Consider the following 18,935-nt stretch of genomic DNA (forward strand, 5'->3'; position numbering starts at 1 on the left):
TTCCTATATTATTAAGATTAAATACAATAAATAAAGTTACACACTAAGAGTTTTACAAAGAAACGCTGTTATTTTACAGACTTTTTCTATATTATTAAGATTAAATACAATAAATAAAGTTACACACTAAGAGTTTTACAAAGAAACGCTGTTATTTTACAGACTTTTTCTATATTATTAAGATTAAATACAATAAATAAAGTTACACACTAAGAGTTTTACAAAGAAACGCTGTTATTTTACAGACTTTTCCTATATTATTATGATTAAATACAATAAATAAAGTTACACACTAAGAGTTTTACAAAGAAACGCTGTTATTTTACAGACTTTTTCTATATTATTAAGATTAAATACAATAAATAAAGTTACACACTAAGAGTTTTACAAAGAAACGCTGTTATTTTACAGACTTTTCCTATATTATTATGATTAAATACAATAAATAAAGTTACACACTAAGAGTTTTACAAAGAAACGCTGTTATTTTACAGACTTTTCCTATATTATTATGATTAAATACAATAAATAAAGTTACACACTAAGAGTTTTACAAAGAAACGCTGTTATTTTACAGACTTTTTCTATATTATTACGATCAAATACAATAAATAAAGTTACACACTAAGAGTTTTACAAAGAAACGCTGTTATTTTACAGACTTTTCCTATATTATTAAGATTAAATACAATAAATAAAGTTACACACTAAGAGTTTTACAAAGAAACGCTGTTATTTTACAGACTTTTCCTATATTATTATGATTAAATACAATAAATAAAGTTACACACTAAGAGTTTTACAAAGAAACGCTGTTATTTTACAGACTTTTTCTATATTATTAAGATTAAATACAATAAATAAAGTTACACACTAAGAGTTTTACAAAGAAACGCTGTTATTTTACAGACTTTTCCTATATTATTATGATTAAATACAATAAATAAAGTTACACACTAAGAGTTTTACAAAGAAACGCTGTTATTTTACAGACTTTTTCCTATATTATTATGATTAAATACAATAAATAAAGTTACACACTAAGAGTTTTACAAAGAAACGCTGTTATTTTACAGACTTTTTCTATATTATTACGATCAAATACAATAAATAAAGTTACACACTAAGAGTTTTACAAAGAAACGCTGTTATTTTACAGACTTTTCCTATATTATTAAGATTAAATACAATAAATAAAGTTACACACTAAGAGTTTTACAAAGAAACGCTGTTATTTTACAGACTTTTCCTATATTATTATGATTAAATACAATAAATAAAGTTACACACTAAGAGTTTTACAAAGAAACGCTGTCATTTTACAGACTTTTTCCTATATTATTATGATTAAATACAATAAATAAAGTTACACACTAAGAGTTTTACAAAGAAACGCTGTTATTTTACAGACTTTTTCTATATTATTACGATCAAATACAATAAATAAAGTTACACACTAAGAGTTTTACAAAGAAACGCTGTTATTTTACAGACTTTTCCTATATTATTAAGATTAAATACAATAAATAAAGTTACACACTAAGAGTTTTACAAAGAAACGCTGTTATTTTACAGACTTTTCCTATATTATTATGATTAAATACAATAAATAAAGTTACACACTAAGAGTTTTACAAAGAAACGCTGTTATTTTACAGACTTTTCCTATATTATTAAGATTAAATACAATAAATAAAGTTACACACTAAGAGTTTTACAAAGAAACGCTGTTATTTTACAGACTTTTTCTATATTATTACGATCAAATACAATAAATAAAGTTACACACTAAGAGTTTTACAAAGAAACGCTGTTATTTTACAGACTTTTCCTATATTATTAAGATTAAATACAATAAATAAAGTTACACACTAAGAGTTTTACAAAGAAACGCTGTTATTTTACAGACTTTTCCTATAATATTAAGATTAAATACAATAAATAAAGTTACACACTAAGAGTTTTACAAAGAAACGCTGTTATTTTACAGACTTTTCCTATATTATTATGATTAAATACAATAAATAAAGTTACACACTAAGAGTTTTACAAAGAAACGCTGTTATTTTACAGACTTTTCCTATATTATTAAGATTAAATACAATAAATAAAGTTACACAGTAAGAGTTTTACAAAGAAACGCTGTTATTTTACAGACTTTTCCTATAATATTAAGATTAAATACATTCAAAAAAAAGTTACACACTAAGAGTTTTACAGAAAAACACTGTTATTTTACAGACTTTTCCTATAATATTAAGATTAAATACAATAAAGTTACACATTAGGAGTTTTACAAAAAAAAACTAATATTTTACAGAATTTTCAAAGATTATTATGATCGAACACCATCAATAAAGTGATTGCACTTAAAAGTTCAAGAGAAAACAATGTTATTTAAAAGATTTTTCCCTTAATCCCTAGGATTAAACACCTTTAAAAAATGCCAAGACATGCTAAAGGTTGTAATACAAGTTTTATTTTGGATCAAAAAAGTTTCTCACAACTTCAAAATTACAGTTCTTACATTTTATTGAATAGTATTTAAATGATGTTAAACATGTAGAAGTATAAGTTAAATGGAATTATTCATTCATTCATTTTCTTTTCAGCTTAGTCCCTTTATTAATCTGGGGTCGCCATAGCATTATGAACCACTAACTTTTCCAGCATGTTTTATGCAGCGGATACCCTTCCAGCTGCAACCCATCACTGGGAAATACATACGCACTCATACACTACAGACAATTTAGCCTACCCAATTCACCTGTACCAGTACTACAGTAAATAAAAGCACAAGTTTGATAAAATTTTCAGACTAAACTTAAGATATACTGAAAACTTATACAACTACTTGATTTTCACTGTTTCACACCACTATTGATCCTAAACATTTTATGTATTGATATGTAAATTTACATGATCAGGTAATTTTTTTTTTTTCAAATAGTTTTTCAAAGAACACAGGTGTTATGCTGTGTTCACACTAGACGCGGTATAAGCAGATAAATTGCGCTATTCACGCGTGAACATTTTGAGTTTACTCGCTTTATTCATGTGTCAAACTCACTGAGCAATAGATGCGGATTCGCATCATGGGCAGGGCTTCTGTCTGCCTGGTGACTGTAGCTTCATTGCTAAATGGCTAACATAGATTTTATTGAGAGAATAGCTGTTTATGTGCTTAATGAAGGCTGAAAAACAGCGTTGACTCATTTAGAGCCGTGTTTGAGTCCACTAGATCCTTTCAGAAGTCCACCCACCTCTGTGAGCTCATAAACTCCTCCAGAAACTTAACCTGGATGAGGGAGTTTTTCAGCTGTGCTTCTGACTGAGCCAAGCCCAGTTTTATCAACTGTTGTACAGTGTTGCCAGGAGAATTTCCCCCCGGGACACCAAGAACAGGCGCTACGTCAAAAGCATGCCCCTACAAGACAAAGCTTCTGATTGGTTAACGCGCCGCTAATAACTGCTGAAGTTCAGATTTTCCAATTTGAGCGATTCGTGCAAAACGCCACACTCATGCCGCTTCATTCATGCAAATAATGTAATTCAAGCGTATCACACCATAAGATGTCTATTCGCGTCTTTGCATTGACTTAACATGTAAATCACTCGCGCTTGATGCTTCTTCCACGTCTGGTGTGAACACAGCATTAGGGTTACTATCATGATGAGATCATGATTCAAATAAATTTGATATTGTTTTCCACTATATTCTCTTTACAACTGTAAAGTTCTGATAATAATCTGATAATTCAGAATTCTAAATATATAAGGAATTAATAAGTACATCCGGAAAGTATCCATAGCACTTTTTCCACATTTTTTTATATTACAGCCTTATTTCAAAATGGATTAAATTCATTTATTTCCTCAACATTCTACACACAATAGCCCTAGCCCATAATGACAATGTGAAAAAAGAGTTTTTGAAATTGTTGCAAATTTATAAAAATAAAAAAGCTAAAAAAATCACCTGTATATCAGTATTGACAGGCTTTAGCGTGAAGCTCTAAATTGAGCTCAGGTACATTCTGTTTCCACTGATCATTCTTGAGATGTTTCAGCAGCTTCATTGGAGTTCACCTGTGGTCAATTCAGTTGATTGGACATGATTTGAAAAGGCATACACCTGTCTATATAAGGTCAGGGTTGACAGTGCATGTCAAAGCACAAACCAAGCAGGAAGACAAAGTAATTGTCTCTAGACCTCTGAGACAGGATTGTCTTAAGCACAAGGCTGGAGAAGGATACACAAACATTTCTGCAGCTCTGAAAGTTCCAATGAGCACAGCGGCCTCCATTATCCGTAAGTGGAAGATGTTTGGAACCACCAGGACTCTTCCTAGAGCTGGCCGGCCATCTAAGCTGAGTGATCGGTGGAGAAGGGCCTCAGTCAGGGAGGTGATCAGTAATCTGATGGTCATTCTGTCTGAGCTCCAGTGTTCTTCTGTAGAGAGAGAAGAACCTTACAGAAGGACAACCATCTTTGCAGCAATCCACCAATCAGGCCTGTATGGTAGAGTGGCCAGACGAAAGCCACTTTTTAGTAAAGGAATTTGCCAAATGGCATCTGAAGGACTCTCAAACCATAAGAAATAAAATTCTCTGCTCTGATGAGACTAAAATTGAACGTCTTTGGAATGAACGCCAGGCATTAAATTTGGGGAAAAGCAGGCACCGCTCATTACAGCATGAATTGAAGCATGGTGGTGGCAGCATCATGCTGTGGGGATGTTTTTCAGCAGCAGGAACTAGAAGAATAGTCAGGATAGAGGGAAAGATGAATGCAGCAATGTACAGAGACATCCTGAATGAAAACCTGCTTCAGAGTGCTCTTGACCTCAGACTGGGGCGACGGTTCATCTTCCAGCAGGACAATGACCCAAAGCACACCGCCAAAGTATTAATGGAGTGGCTTCACAACAACTCGGTGAATGTCCTTGAGTGGCCCAGCCAGAGCCCTAATCTAAATCCTATTGAACATCTCTGGAGAGTTCTGAACATGGCTGTACACCATTGCTTCCCATCCAACCTGATAGCTTGAAAGGTACTGCAAAGAGGAATAGGTAAAAATTCCCAAAGACAGGTGTGCCAAGCTTGTGGAACAATATTCAAAAAGACTTAAGTCTGTAGTTGCTGCCAAAGGTACATCAACAAAGTATTGAGTAAAGGCTGTGAATACTGATGTACATGTGATTTTTTTTTTTAGGGTTTTTTTTTTTAAATGCAACAATTTTAAAAATCTTTTTTTCAAATTGTCATTATGGGGTATTGTGTGTATAATTTTGAGGACATAAATTAATTTAATAAATTTTGGAATAAGGCTGTAACATAAAAAATGTGGAAAAGGTGATTAATTTGAGGCGCTATGAATACTTTCCGGATGCACTGTAAAATCAAAACATACATTAGTAGATCCATGATTCCATACCAGAAATGGCATATATACACCACATTAAGATCAATCCGCCAAACTGCCAGTAATCAGCTGGATCTTTGTGCATCTGGAAAGAAAAAAAAGAACACACTAAAACACTGAAAAGTTATCAAAAGGGACATTTCAATTTCTTCACCTTTGCTTTAAACATGCTTAATATTTATTTCAACTATTTTGCAGATGATACTACATACATACATGATCACTTCTCTCTTGACTGGTAAAAAGTGCGCGCTCCCGTTTACTTGCGCACAACCGTGCCTAGAGGACTAGAGGAAGCACAACTGGTGCGTTCGGTTCCCAGGTTAATAGATTACAAAGACTGGACAAAGAGCGATGATAGTGCACCCACAGTCCTGCTGCTTTCAAGAGCTCAATATAAAAAATACACATTCTTTTGTAAGCAGCAGCAGTCACTGCTTTCATTTTAATTATTCTTTGAACAGATTATTAACAGGCCTATATTAACCGTGTGCACGTGATCATCCTTTCATTATCAAACACGGTATGTTTCACCTGATTTCTTTTGGTTACAGTTATTTTTGTTAATATGGTTTAATTATCATTTTTTTACAATAAAATAGGTTTAATGGGAGATTACTCCCTGTTTATGTGTAGTCAACTGCTGATCTGGGACTTTTAGCCAGGACAGATTACTGTGCATATTTTAGATACATGACAATAATTCTTTACATAATATCATATGCTCACTGGATGTCAAGACAAATAATGTCTAAAAGGAAAATTTTAAATGTCTTGCCCTTGCTCCAAAAAACATTTAACAAAAAAAAGAAGAGACCTAAACAAATGATTTACAAGTTTAATATGCCTTTATCAAAGTAGGAAATATAATGCTCTTGAGATTTTATAAAATGCTCTATGAATTTTTTTTATACAAATACCAAATGATTCGCTTCAGATCTTGAGTAACTCTTCAGAGCCGCGTGTAGTTTGACAGATAGATGGACTTTTTGAACTTCAAAATCTCACTCCCCATTCTCTACCATTATCAAATTTAGAAGTGACAGGATAAATTTTATTCATAACTCCAGTTTTGTCTGAAAGAAAAAAGTAATACACCTCGGAGGGCTTGAGGGTGAGTAAACTATGGAGCAATTTTCATTTTTGAGTGAACCATCCCTTTAAATTCTTCCTACCTTAATTCTCTCCCATGATATCCCAAAGGTGTATAACTTTATTTAAATGAACCCTTTTAGAATTTTTTTTAGAAAAATTATCCATATATGCATCTACTAATATGTCATATAATATGAGTGATTAGACCAGGCATGGGCAAACTTGATCCTCGAGGGCCGGTGTCCCTGCAGAGTTTTGCTCCAACACTAATCAAACACACCTGAACACCCTAATTAGTGTCTTTAAGATCACTAGAACGCTACAAGCAGGTGTGTTTGATTAGGGTTGGAGCAAAACTATGCAGGGACACCGGCCCTCCAGGATCGAGTTTGCCCATCCCTGGATTAGACGGTAAAGTGCTGAAGGTCCAAAAAGTCCATACACAAAATAATCCAAATGCATTGTAAAGTTCACAAGAGAACTTCTTTTGTGAACAATACAGCAGTCTGTTTGTAGATTCTGAGGCACGCCATTATATAAACTCAGAAAGATGGATCACTTTTCCAAAATCTGTATGTTCACCCAAATAAAGTTCAGAGTTCCAACTCTAAGCCAAATGCCAAACTCCCTGACTTTCACTAACAAAAAAAGTTGAATTTCCATGACCTATAAATAAGAATAACATAGAGTGCGAGAGAAAGCGCAGCTGATATCTTTTCACTGATTCAGTGGGAACACAAAATTGAACTGTTTTTACTATTACTGTATAATATGTGTTGAATAACTATATTTTTGTTGAGACTATTAACATAACCATAACCAAAAGATTCAGGTCTAGCAACAAATATTAAAAAATGTATAATGACGATTTTTTTTTTGACGAATGGAAACTAAAATGTAAAGCAATGAAAAAATGCCCTGATATTTCATGACTTGGACAAAAATCTATAAAAATCCTACTTTCAATATCTGGAATAGACTTTTTAACATTCTATGACATCCCAGAAATTCCATGACCCATGGGAACCCTGAAAGTTAGTTTTATACATCTGGGATGGCATGAAGGAGATCTTTGTTTTTTGTAAATTATGTGTCTGTTAAAAATGATAAAGTACTGACAAAGTACTATCATCTGAAATACATTTCAAATGATACTTACTAGTGATGGGCTTGTTTCTCTGTTGGTGCCTGCTCTGCCCCCTAAACATTGTTCATGTTCTAATGGTTGATCTAAAAAAAAAAACGGTAAGGTGTTATATCATTAGCAGTATTTCTCTCTAAGACAAGCACAAGCTTTATCATATATTGTTATAAGTTAAATGTAAAATTGGTAAAAAAGTTCACATTGATGTTACCCATAGTGTTATCATCTTTGGTTAAGTCAACAGTATTTTATGAGGTCCGTTTAATTCACCCATCAAATGTGCTTAAAACAATGGTTAATTTACCATTAACATGACTCACACAAAATTTATCATGACTCACAAAACTCACACAGAATTCCCTCATCATTTACCTACCCTAATGTTGTTCCAAATCTGTTTCACTCTCTTTCTTGGTGTGACCTTTTGTATTTGTTTCATTATTAAATAGTGTCAGAAGTAGAACCTAAATCATACAGGTTTAAAAATACATGCATTTTTGAAAAAAACAACATTTAATTTGGGGTGAATAATGACTGCAAACTCAAGAAGATTGGTAAATATTGTCTAAAGTTGCATTGCATCTGTTTGCATGGTCTGTCCCTTGTACTATTTTATTCTAAACATAGCTCATTCCAATCAAAAACAAATAAAATTAACATGCTGAGTAACTTCCAAAAAGTGTGCACGTTATCTATATTACAGTGGTTTTCAACCTTTTTCAGTGGGCTGTACTATATTCAAGCCCAAGTCTCTTTTTCCCCAGGTTCAAGTCTCTTTTTTTATTGTATTTGCTGAACATTTCCAGCCAAATGCATAACAAGTCTTACAATATTAAACATTTTAGCATAACATGTGTAAACAAAGTAACAAAAAGAAAAAAGGAGAGAAAAAATAAAAAATAAAACAAATTAAGAACAAGAGCGGGTAACCATAACATTTACCATAGAGAATAGGAGTTTAGCTGTTTAAATATATTCACAAGTCAGTAAATATCCTTTATCGTTTGATAACTGTGAGACCAATAGAATATCTTTTTTAACCCAATTATCAAAGAAAATTTATCACACAGTTTTATTATTCCATATTATTTGTTTATGGGGAGAAAATTTGTGTTTGTATGGAGGTATCAAACATTAAAAAAAGCCTACCTATAAAAATTTGATAACTGAATGGGGAGTTTATTAATCTCAATGTCACACTTTAAAAGAAACTCTATACTACCGATTTTTTCAAAAATAAGGTTTGGGATTATATACTATATTTCATTTTACATAGACGCGCGATTAATTGTGCACCTCTAGTGTGGAGTTTGCATGTTCTCCCTGTGTTTGCGTGGGTTTCCTCTGGGTGCTCCGGTTTCCCCCACAGTCCAAAAACATGCAATACAGGTGAATTGGGAAGGCTAAATTGTCCGTAGTTTATGTGTAAATGAGTGTGTATGGATGTTTCCCAGAGATAGGTTGCGGCTGGAAGGGCATCCGCTGCGTAAAAACATGCTGATAAGTTGGCGGTTCATTCCGCTGTGGCGACTCCGGATTAATAAAGGGACTAAGCCGACAAGAAAATGAATTAATGATTTAGGCAATGACACATATTATCTTACATGCATATATGTTATGTATTTACAACATGCATTTTATTATAACTTTTTCTAATATAACTTTATAAAGCAAATAATTTAAAAAGGAAAATTAATTAACTAATTAACAAACATGGAGAAGTCCATATAGTAGCTAACAAAGTAACTGCCACGATGCAACAATATATGGCACAACAGATCAGCATGTCACAATAAATTTGATGTCCACTGACATGTACTGTCAAATGACTAAAAATATTACGTATAGTAGCAATAAATACCGGAAGTATAACTACAAATACGTAAAATAAATGCTTTTAAATTAAAACATCATGGAGTAGTCCAGCATATAAACTAACTTGCGACACAATAAAGTAAAACGCAATAAAAATAAAAACAGTGAAAACCGGACATGCAACCGAAAATGTCACTACACTCAGTGGCATGTGCCAGTGGCATCTGTACGTGAGATGTCGTGTCACTTAATGTTAAAACTGCTTCTCCGAAAATTAACTAATCTCCAGTTCTCTTCCACCTGCACAAATGTGCGCATGCGCGAATCACTCCCTGACAGGATCACATAAAAGATTCGATCAAAATGAACGACAGTTCAAGAACGACCCATCACTGACTGCTGTGCGGTTAGGCGATGTCGTCTTGCTTGAACAGCCATCATTTATATTTTAACATCCATTTCGACATAATTGATGACTGTTAGAAATCTGCCAGAGCGCGCGCTTGTGATTGTGTGCGATAGCATCAGTTCATTGCGTCAGATCTGCGCATAAAGGAAAACAGTGCACGATTGCCAAAAATATTGTATGTAAGTTTGTTTAATAAGTTTAATCCATTAGTTCATTTTAAGAACGAATTGTTTTAATTTTTACATGGTTAGCGTCGGCGTGTGACAGGCCGGAGGTTGAGAACCACTGATATCTATGACATGATAATGATATCTATGATAATAAGTTGTTACTCACCGCGACTGAAGATGGCGTGGATACTTTTCGTTACCCAAATTTATGGAAGCACACACACACAAAAACAACAACAACGTTAGCTATTTATTTACTAACAGAGACATTTGCAAAAGAGCTTGTAAATTTTTACTCACCACCAGCTCCTTAAATATATATCCTCTTAATAACTGATCAGTATTATGTCCCGCAATTCAAAAGCCTGGTTTGCATGTGGTCCTCTGCTACGGAGTCAAAGGGAGTGCATTTTGATTAGCTCTGTTTAACGAATGAACAAGAACACTGTTAATTCCAAAGCCCCATATTTTAATATCACTATTACATACTACATTATATTACTTAGCAAAAGCAATTGAACAGTTCTTCTTACCTTCTGTAGTTTGTCAGTTAATTGTTGATAAAACTCCAAATTTCTTTTGTATGTGTTCTTCTTTCACATCCCACATATCAAATGCATTCAAAATAAACATTTTGAAATCCTATTTAAAACAATGCATGTAGTTGACGATGTAAAACCCACCAAACGGGGCCAAAGTAGTGCTGCAGTCTGACTGCAGACTTGATGAAGCAGCATAGTCAGTCAAACGGACGTCATTCAAACTTGACCTGAAGGCGCGAAGTGTTGTCATTGGACAGATTCCATAATGACAGTCAAAACAACCAATCATGCTCAAAGCTGCACGGAGACACAGCCAGTGATGACAATGCTAGTATAGGAAAAGATTACTATAAAAAATAATAGAAAACAAATATATTTAATCTTATGTGTGAACAAATAAAACACACACACATACACACACATTATAATTGGTTAAATCGTGTTTTCATTGCAGTGTGCATAATTAATACTATAATGTAATATAGTATTATATTATATGTAATATGTAATATATATTCTCATTCATTTTCATTTCGGCTTAGTCCCTTTATCTGGGGTCGCCAAAGCAAAATGAACCGCCAACTTCCAGCATATGTTTTCCGCAGCGGATGTCCTTTCTGCTGCAACCCATCACTGGGAAACATCGATACACACTCATTCACACACTTAGGAACTACTGACAATTTCGCTTAATTCACCTATAGTGGGGGAAACTGCAGCACTGGAGGAAACCCACGCAAACACGGGGAGAACATGCAAACTACACACAGAAATATATATATATATATAATATAATATTATATATATATATATATATATATATATATATATATATATATATATATATATATATATATATATATATATATATTCTCATTCATTTATTCATTTTTCGCCAATACATTTTTCACATCTCTGGGAAACATCCACACACACACATACACTATACAATTTTGCCTACCCAATTCACCTGTACCGCATGTCTTTTGGACTGTGGGGAAACCGGAGCACCCGGAGGAAACCCATGCAAACTCCACACAGAAACGGCAACCGACCCAGCCGAGGCTCGAACCAGCAATCAATATATATATATATAAAATACATTTTATATATTTCACTATTATTTTACAGCTGCATGGTGGTGCAGTGGGTAGCACGTTTGCCTCACAGCAAGAAGGTCGCTGGTTCAAGCCTCAGTTGGCTCAGTTGGTTTTTCTGTGTGGAGTTTGCATGTTCTCCCTGTGTTTGTGTGGGTTTTCACTGTGTGCTCCGGTTTCCCCCACAGTCCAAAAACATGCGCTATAGGGGAATTGGGAGGGCTAAATTGGCCATAGTGTATGTGTGTGAATGGGAGTGCAAGGATGTTTCCCAGAGATGGGTTGCAGCTGCAAGGGCTTGCATAAAACATATGTTGCGTAAAACAAATGCTGGATAAGATGGCGGTTCATTCCGCTGTGGCGACCCTAGATTAATAAAAGGACTAAGTCAAAAAGAAAATGAATGAATGACTATTATTTTATATTTTGCACTGTATTTGCACTGTCTGTATTTTGCATTGTCTGGAGCCAGCACCTAAGCTTTTCACTCATTATAGTACACGTACTACTGATGATGTGACAATAAAAGTGATTTGATTTGATATTATGGCAAAGAAGAGAAATTTCATTCATTGCAATTAAAATAAACTTACTGAACCAGGAAACTGATTAAAAAAAGTGCTTGTTTAAAAAAAATAATCTAACAGCACTTATAGGCTTTTGCATCTGAACTCTTCATGTACAGCAGGTGTGTCAAACTCAGTTCATGGAGGGCTGGAGTCTTGCAGAGTGTAGCTCCAAACTTAATGAAACTCCCCCCCAAAGCAGTCAAAGTCTTAATAGCCATACTGTACTAGAAGTTTCCATGCAGGTGTGTTGAGGCAAGTTGGAGGTAAACTCAGGTTGTCACCAGCCCTCCAGAATTAAGTTTTGCTAAACCGGCAGCCCTGGTTTAGGTGCAACCCCTTGATACAGCTAATCAATTTAGTCAGGTTTATAAAAAACTAGATGGTTTGTGTATACAGGTGCATCTTTATAAATTACAAAGTCATGGAAAATGTTCATTTATTTCAATTATATTTTAGCTAAATATATGAGATGATGACCCTTTTGTATTTTACCACACGAGTGCCTTAAAGTGCTTTAAAAACACATGCTTTAAAATGTCAATTTATATTTTGTCAATTTTTTTCCCCCTTCATGTGTTGCACTGTTACACATCCTGTTGGTTTACGGTTAATCCTCTCTCCACTGCAACACTTCATTGCTAACATTCATTAACTCATTCATTTTCTTTTCGACTTAGTCTTAGTTTATTAATCTGGGGTCGCCACAGCAGAATGAACCAGCAACTTATTCAGCATGTTTTTACGCAGCGAATGCCCTTCCAGCCGCAACCCATTTCTGGGAAACATCCATACACACTCATTCACTACGGACAATTTAGCCCACCCAATTCACCTGTACCGCATGTCTTTGAACCTTGGGAAACCGGAGCACCCAGAGGAAACCCACGCAAACGCAGGGAGAACATGCAAATGCCAACTGAACCAGCCGAGGCTCGAACTAGTGACCTTCTTGATGTGAGGTGACAGCACTACCTACTATGCCACGGCGTCACCTGATTGCTAACATTAACAATAAATTGTCAATTCAACAATAATTGCTTGCATTATTATTATTTTTTTTTTTGTTTTGTTACTCAAATGATTTGTGTTTGCAGCAGCATTCTGTCTCAGGTTGCACTTTGTGACAAGGTCATTTAAAGGTTTTGATTAGATTTTGCCCTTGTCTTTCTTCAAGGGACTCTGAAGACCAGTGTTGCCAATTTAGCAATTTTAAAGCTAGATTTAGCGACATCCCCACCCCTTTTCAAAAGTTTAGGGACAAAAAGGCAACTTCTTTGACAAACTTTGTTACATTCTCATCTCATATTTACATCAGTGAATTTTCCTTTATGATGTCATATAGTGACATAGAAAGCAGTTGATAACACTGCTAAACATATGAACATTTGACAAATGTTTTCCATAGTTCCAGTACTTTCAAAGTACTCGAGTGCTTTGCTTTATGTTTGTCTCACCCTTATTAGTATCATTATATGATTTCTATGTGCATAACATATGCATGACTATAACATTTAGGTGTGTTTGTGAACGTGGATTGTAATTTTGGGGGAATTTGAGTTTCACAAGTTGATCTGTAAAGCAATTTGGATCAAACTTGTTATTTAAAGACCTATATGAGACTTAATTTAGCAAAATCTAACTTTTACTTGAGCTATTTCTAGTATGTGAAAAACTTTACTTATTAATATTAACCCACTCATAACGTTTTTTTTCAGCATAATTCAAATTTAGTGGAAATCAAAGTCTCGTGAGAAAAACAGCTTGAATTTGCTGCTGCGGAAGCGCAGACGCAGGCGCGAATCGGCGCGAATTCACATTCAACACGTCAGAGCAGAGGGAGCAGTCGCGGGTTTTCCACGCGGTTTTTCTGGACTTTCTTCGAGTTTTGTTTGTAATTAAGAAGGTAAGAAACCGATATATATATATATATATATATATATATATATATATATATATATATATATATATATATATATATATATATATATATATATATATATATATATATAATTATAGTACATATAATAGTAGAACTGTGTATTGACGTTGGCTTCGTTTATCTAACATTAGCTCGCTGGCTAATTATCACATTTTGGCCATGTCAGTAATAGACTAAATGTATTGCTTGATTTGTCAACGGTTGTAACGTAATGAAAAGACATTTATTGTTTTGCATAGTTGATTGCTGTATTCAGCTTGCAAACAGACAATAATTACATGTGTCTTTATGTTTATTTCATTGGCTACAGATTAAGGAGACTGCTCATAACTCCTCAGAACGACGACAAACGACGACGACGACCAGCTTGAGGGTATGAGTGGGCTACAATGGCATATGTTATGCAAAGGTTTACATGCCACTCGTGTGGTATGTCCCTGAAAAGCATAAAAAGCTATGTTGACCATCAAATTTTGCATAGACATGAAGCAAATAATACATTTCCATGTTGCTTTTCATACTGCAAGCAAAAATTCATTAAATATACTGCCTTAAAAGCACACGTTTATCGTTCCCACAACAGCCCTGTTTCGCAGTTAGATGACACACTGAAGTCATATGAATGTGATGTTAATTGTAAGAAGAAATGCATAGATTTGCGAGATCTTATTGCACATCTAAAAGAACATCTGACTAGGAAAGAGATAGTACATTGCCCATTAACCAACTGCAACAAAACATTTAAGGTGAAGTCATTTGTCATTGAAATAATGCCATACAGTGTTTCCTCTAGGATTTTTATGGCGGCAGGTCTTTTACTTTAACTTCTTGCACACCTTCAAATACGCCGCTCAAGCGCTGCTTAAGATCTTTTTGTGCACTCTCAAATAAACGCTGATGAAGTGCGATTTAGCGCGTTTATGTAATAAGTATGTCTCCAACATTTATTAGATTTGCTCTGACTTTTTCTGAATGTCTCCAGTAGACCCACAGAGTGGCATTAATGCACCCTGAAGTAAAGTGAAATGGCAATAAACTCCAGCAAGATAACGTTAAAGTCATTGTATGCAAAATCACAGACCTTTATAAATAAAGTATAATTATGGAAACTGTGTTCATCTTAAATGAAAGATACGTAGTGTTTGCTGGCCTCACTCATTACGCACCTGTCTGTCAGCACGTCACCTTAAAGTGTTAACAAATAACGCACAGCACTACTATGGTAACAGAAAAGTTAATTAATTAATAATTTAAGTTAAAAAAAAATTAAGGCAGGCCTATTTATTTTATTAATTTTATTTAGTTTATTCAGTTTTTCTATGCTGTTGGAAACACTGCATGTGCGTGAAGGTGCTCTGTTGTTATGTTCTATTATTAGTATGCTAGCATGTTAAAATAAAACAGTATTTTAAAATGCAATTTTAATGTGTCAGACACTAAATAGACACATTAGTTTTATTTTAATTTTTTTATGATTTACTATTATTCTGACCTGTTAACCGTTAATATTCGCATATCGAGCTACGGTTGTCGGTTAACAAAATTAACCAAAATGAGCATCCCTAGTTGTAGCAATTACATTGTGTAACCAATAGGGGGTGACAAACAATCATCAAAATTATGTCACTGAATATGTTTTCAAAAATTAACCATCTGTAATGAAGCATGGAGCTTTATGTTTGAATTGCTTAATCATTAATTAAAATTAAATATAATACTATATGTTGAACAAGATGTTAGATTTCTATATTTGGCATTATCAGCAACAGTAGCAAAGATACTTTTTTGTATTAAATATTTTCCTTTTTTTCAGCTGATTATTTATTGATTTTTATTTTCGTTAAAATTACAGGTGCTAAGTTCTGTTTGTTAAAACCAATGGTTTTTGCAGTAATATTTTTGTATAAATGTAAAGCAAATGACATTTGTCTCCTCCCTTTTTTTGCTGATCTGAAAAATGGTCTGATCCATGACTCAAAAACCATATTGTTATCCGCACAGTGAGATTTTTGATCCGTTACACCACTAATCAGTTGTATCATTAATTTTCAGTTTTCATGGTAAAAACAGTATAATTTTGTGCATTTTTGCTTAAAACAAATAAAATAATCTGACAATGGGGTAAGAAAAATATTCTTATCAACATTATTTTGCCCCCCCTCTATTCTAAATAAGATTTTTTTTCTCACCCACTGGCAGATTATTTTACTTGTTTAAAATACACTTAATTTGGTAGTTTTTTTTTTCCTGAAAGAAAAGCCAATTATCTAATGTCCTTTTGTCTACCAAGAAAATTAATCTAATTTAAAAAAATTTTATATATTTGGACTCGAAACAAGACAAAATTACTAAGTAAGATCAGCATTTTTCGCACCATTTAATGAGAAGTGTTATCATTTACTCACCGCCATTTTATTCCAAACCTGAGAGATTTCTGTATCTCTATTGGTAGTACATGCATCTACCAATTTGACACTTCAAAAAGTTCATAAAGAGGTTGTAAAACTAATCCATATGAATTGAGTGGTTTGGTCCAAATTTTCTGAGGAGACTCATGAACCGTTTTTAAGTAGGCATGTGTTCACATATGGAATTCATCAATTCATCTGTTGTCTGTCAGCTTCATGCTTGTGTTGTGCAGCAAATTAAATCTTCTGGTGTAGTTTTTGCATATCAAGCATGTTTGCTTGAGCTTCAGTTTATGTTAGGTCTTATGTTAGGTCAGTTTATGTCAGTTTTTATGTATGAATAAAGCTTAAATTCAGTCAGTTCATCATAAAGCAGTCAAATCTCTCCAGACAATTTGGGCTACACCACTCAATTCATATGGATTAATTTTAAGATCTCTTCATGAAGTTTTGAAATTCTCAAAGTTGTAGTTGCATTGCTATCAGTGGATGGACAGAAATCTCACAGATTTCATTAAAACATCTAAATTTGACATGCAGGTGAGTAAATTATGACCATTTTTGTGTAAACTACCTTTGAGGCCTGTTTCACACTAGATCCCACCACAAAAATAATTTTAAACTCGGAAGCTGAAATTTGCTGACAAAAGCTCAAAATTATCCAGTTTTCCTCACAATTAAAGCCAACAGGTGCTAACATTGTCTTAACTGATGCTCAACACACACAAATCTGTTAATATAAAAAAAAGTTCTCCAGGGTGTCCTGAACCTTTAAAGACTAATTTTAACACATGAACTTTAATATGTGCAATGCTTTATGGTTTATTGTTAGAGGGTGTGTGTGTGTGTGTAGAAAAATGGTGTATCAGCACATTCTGACTTTTATTTTACCACTTTTTCACAGATTTAATGAGTTATTAACAAAGGATATTAATTTATTTTTTTAAAAATCCGAAGCTGCAAAAAAATGCAAACTGCATTGTTGCTTCAGGCTCCTCAACTTGTCACAAATGACACCTTGCAATGTGAGTCATCACTGTTGGTCATCTTTGCAGCCAGCCTGTTTTTATTTCCTGGTTTGAGCTTTCCGAATTTCTGTTGGGCCAAACAAGATGATCCTTAGCCTCTTTAAATTTTATTCAGTGGGTCTCTGAAACATCATGTTTTGCTAAAAAATGTATGCATCTACATTTCAGATTAATTGTGCAAGTGCTGTGGCTCTTTAGCAAAAGAAACATTCATCGTCATCTCTGTTCCAAAAAACTGTTTTTCAAATTTTTGTTTATAGAGTTTGTTCTCTTAACATTTTCTAATAGAAAAAAAAAAATCACAGTTTTTAGGAAAGCATAAAATGTTAACATTGTTCAAAAGGTGCTGTTTAACTGGCTTTTTATTTCAGTAATAGTTCTCAGTCTAAATGACTTGCATTGAAAGAAAAACTCTTCTTCAAACAGGTGCATCTTCAAAATTAACCCAGATAAAGGGACCAAAGTCTCACGCAGGGAAAAGGGACGCCAGTATGCGGTCAACCCAAGAGTGCTGAGCCTTATTTCGAAAATTGCCAATTTTGAGTGGACAGAGTAAATGGTATGATTACTCCTTCACAAAACACATTAATAAGGAAAGCAATACATTAGTAGTAAGTTTCAAATCAGATCCCATGTTAGTTTGGGGAACCATAGCAAACCAAGGGGCAGATACACGTACATTTATTCATTTTTCAAGTTAAAAGTATGTGCATGGCAGCTATTCAAATAGATGTATTTTTTTGGAAAGCCTGTTGTATTTTAAAAAGTTACATGCTTTAATAACTTTTTTTTAATGTGTCTCTTTACAGTACCTCTGTGCTCTGTTTGTTTCTGGATGTTCTACAATGTTTTTTTTCTGACCAGGGGTCAACTGTGATTTTTGTATTTTATTTGTATGTTTTTTGCTCTTGATGTGCAGAAATGTTCAAATATGGCTAAGGTTGTAATTGTAATTGTGAAAAGTTCATAACAATTACATATTCTAATGTAGGCATCATTCAAGAGCTTCAGACTCATTTTGTGATAACAATAAATTGTTATTTCACTATCACTTGTTTCATTCTTTGTTCTTAGGTCTTGCATCATTATTGTGAACACAGTGGTGTCCACACTAAACCAGATAATGGAAAATTTAAAGCGTGTTTATATGCTCTAAAATACTTTTACATTTCATTATTGCTTGACACAAATCAATGACTTCACTGATTATATTTGTGATCAGAGTTACAACATGCCTGAAAGTTCCAATCTTGAGAGGAAAGCTGCAAATGCATTGTTTAAGTGATAAAAGAAA

At 33.7% G+C, this 18,935-nt stretch overlaps 1 long non-coding RNA gene across 1 annotated transcript; it reads right to left on the bottom strand.

Annotated features, from left to right (window-relative positions):
• Positions 1-5,287: 5,287 nt before the first annotated feature.
• LOC130246230 (uncharacterized) lies at positions 5,288-10,637 on the bottom strand. The gene is made up of 5 exons (XR_008839416.1): positions 10,592-10,637; positions 10,359-10,479; positions 10,225-10,247; positions 7,680-7,750; positions 5,288-5,510 (listed from the first exon to the last, which is right to left on the bottom strand). It is a non-coding gene; the product is annotated as an uncharacterized LOC130246230 (long non-coding RNA).
• Between the last annotated feature and the right edge of the window lie 8,298 nt (positions 10,638-18,935).

The sequence above is a fragment of the Danio aesculapii genome, chromosome 19, assembly GCF_903798145.1.
Source record: "Danio aesculapii chromosome 19, fDanAes4.1, whole genome shotgun sequence".
Classification (NCBI taxonomy): Eukaryota; Metazoa; Chordata; class Actinopteri; order Cypriniformes; family Danionidae; genus Danio; species Danio aesculapii.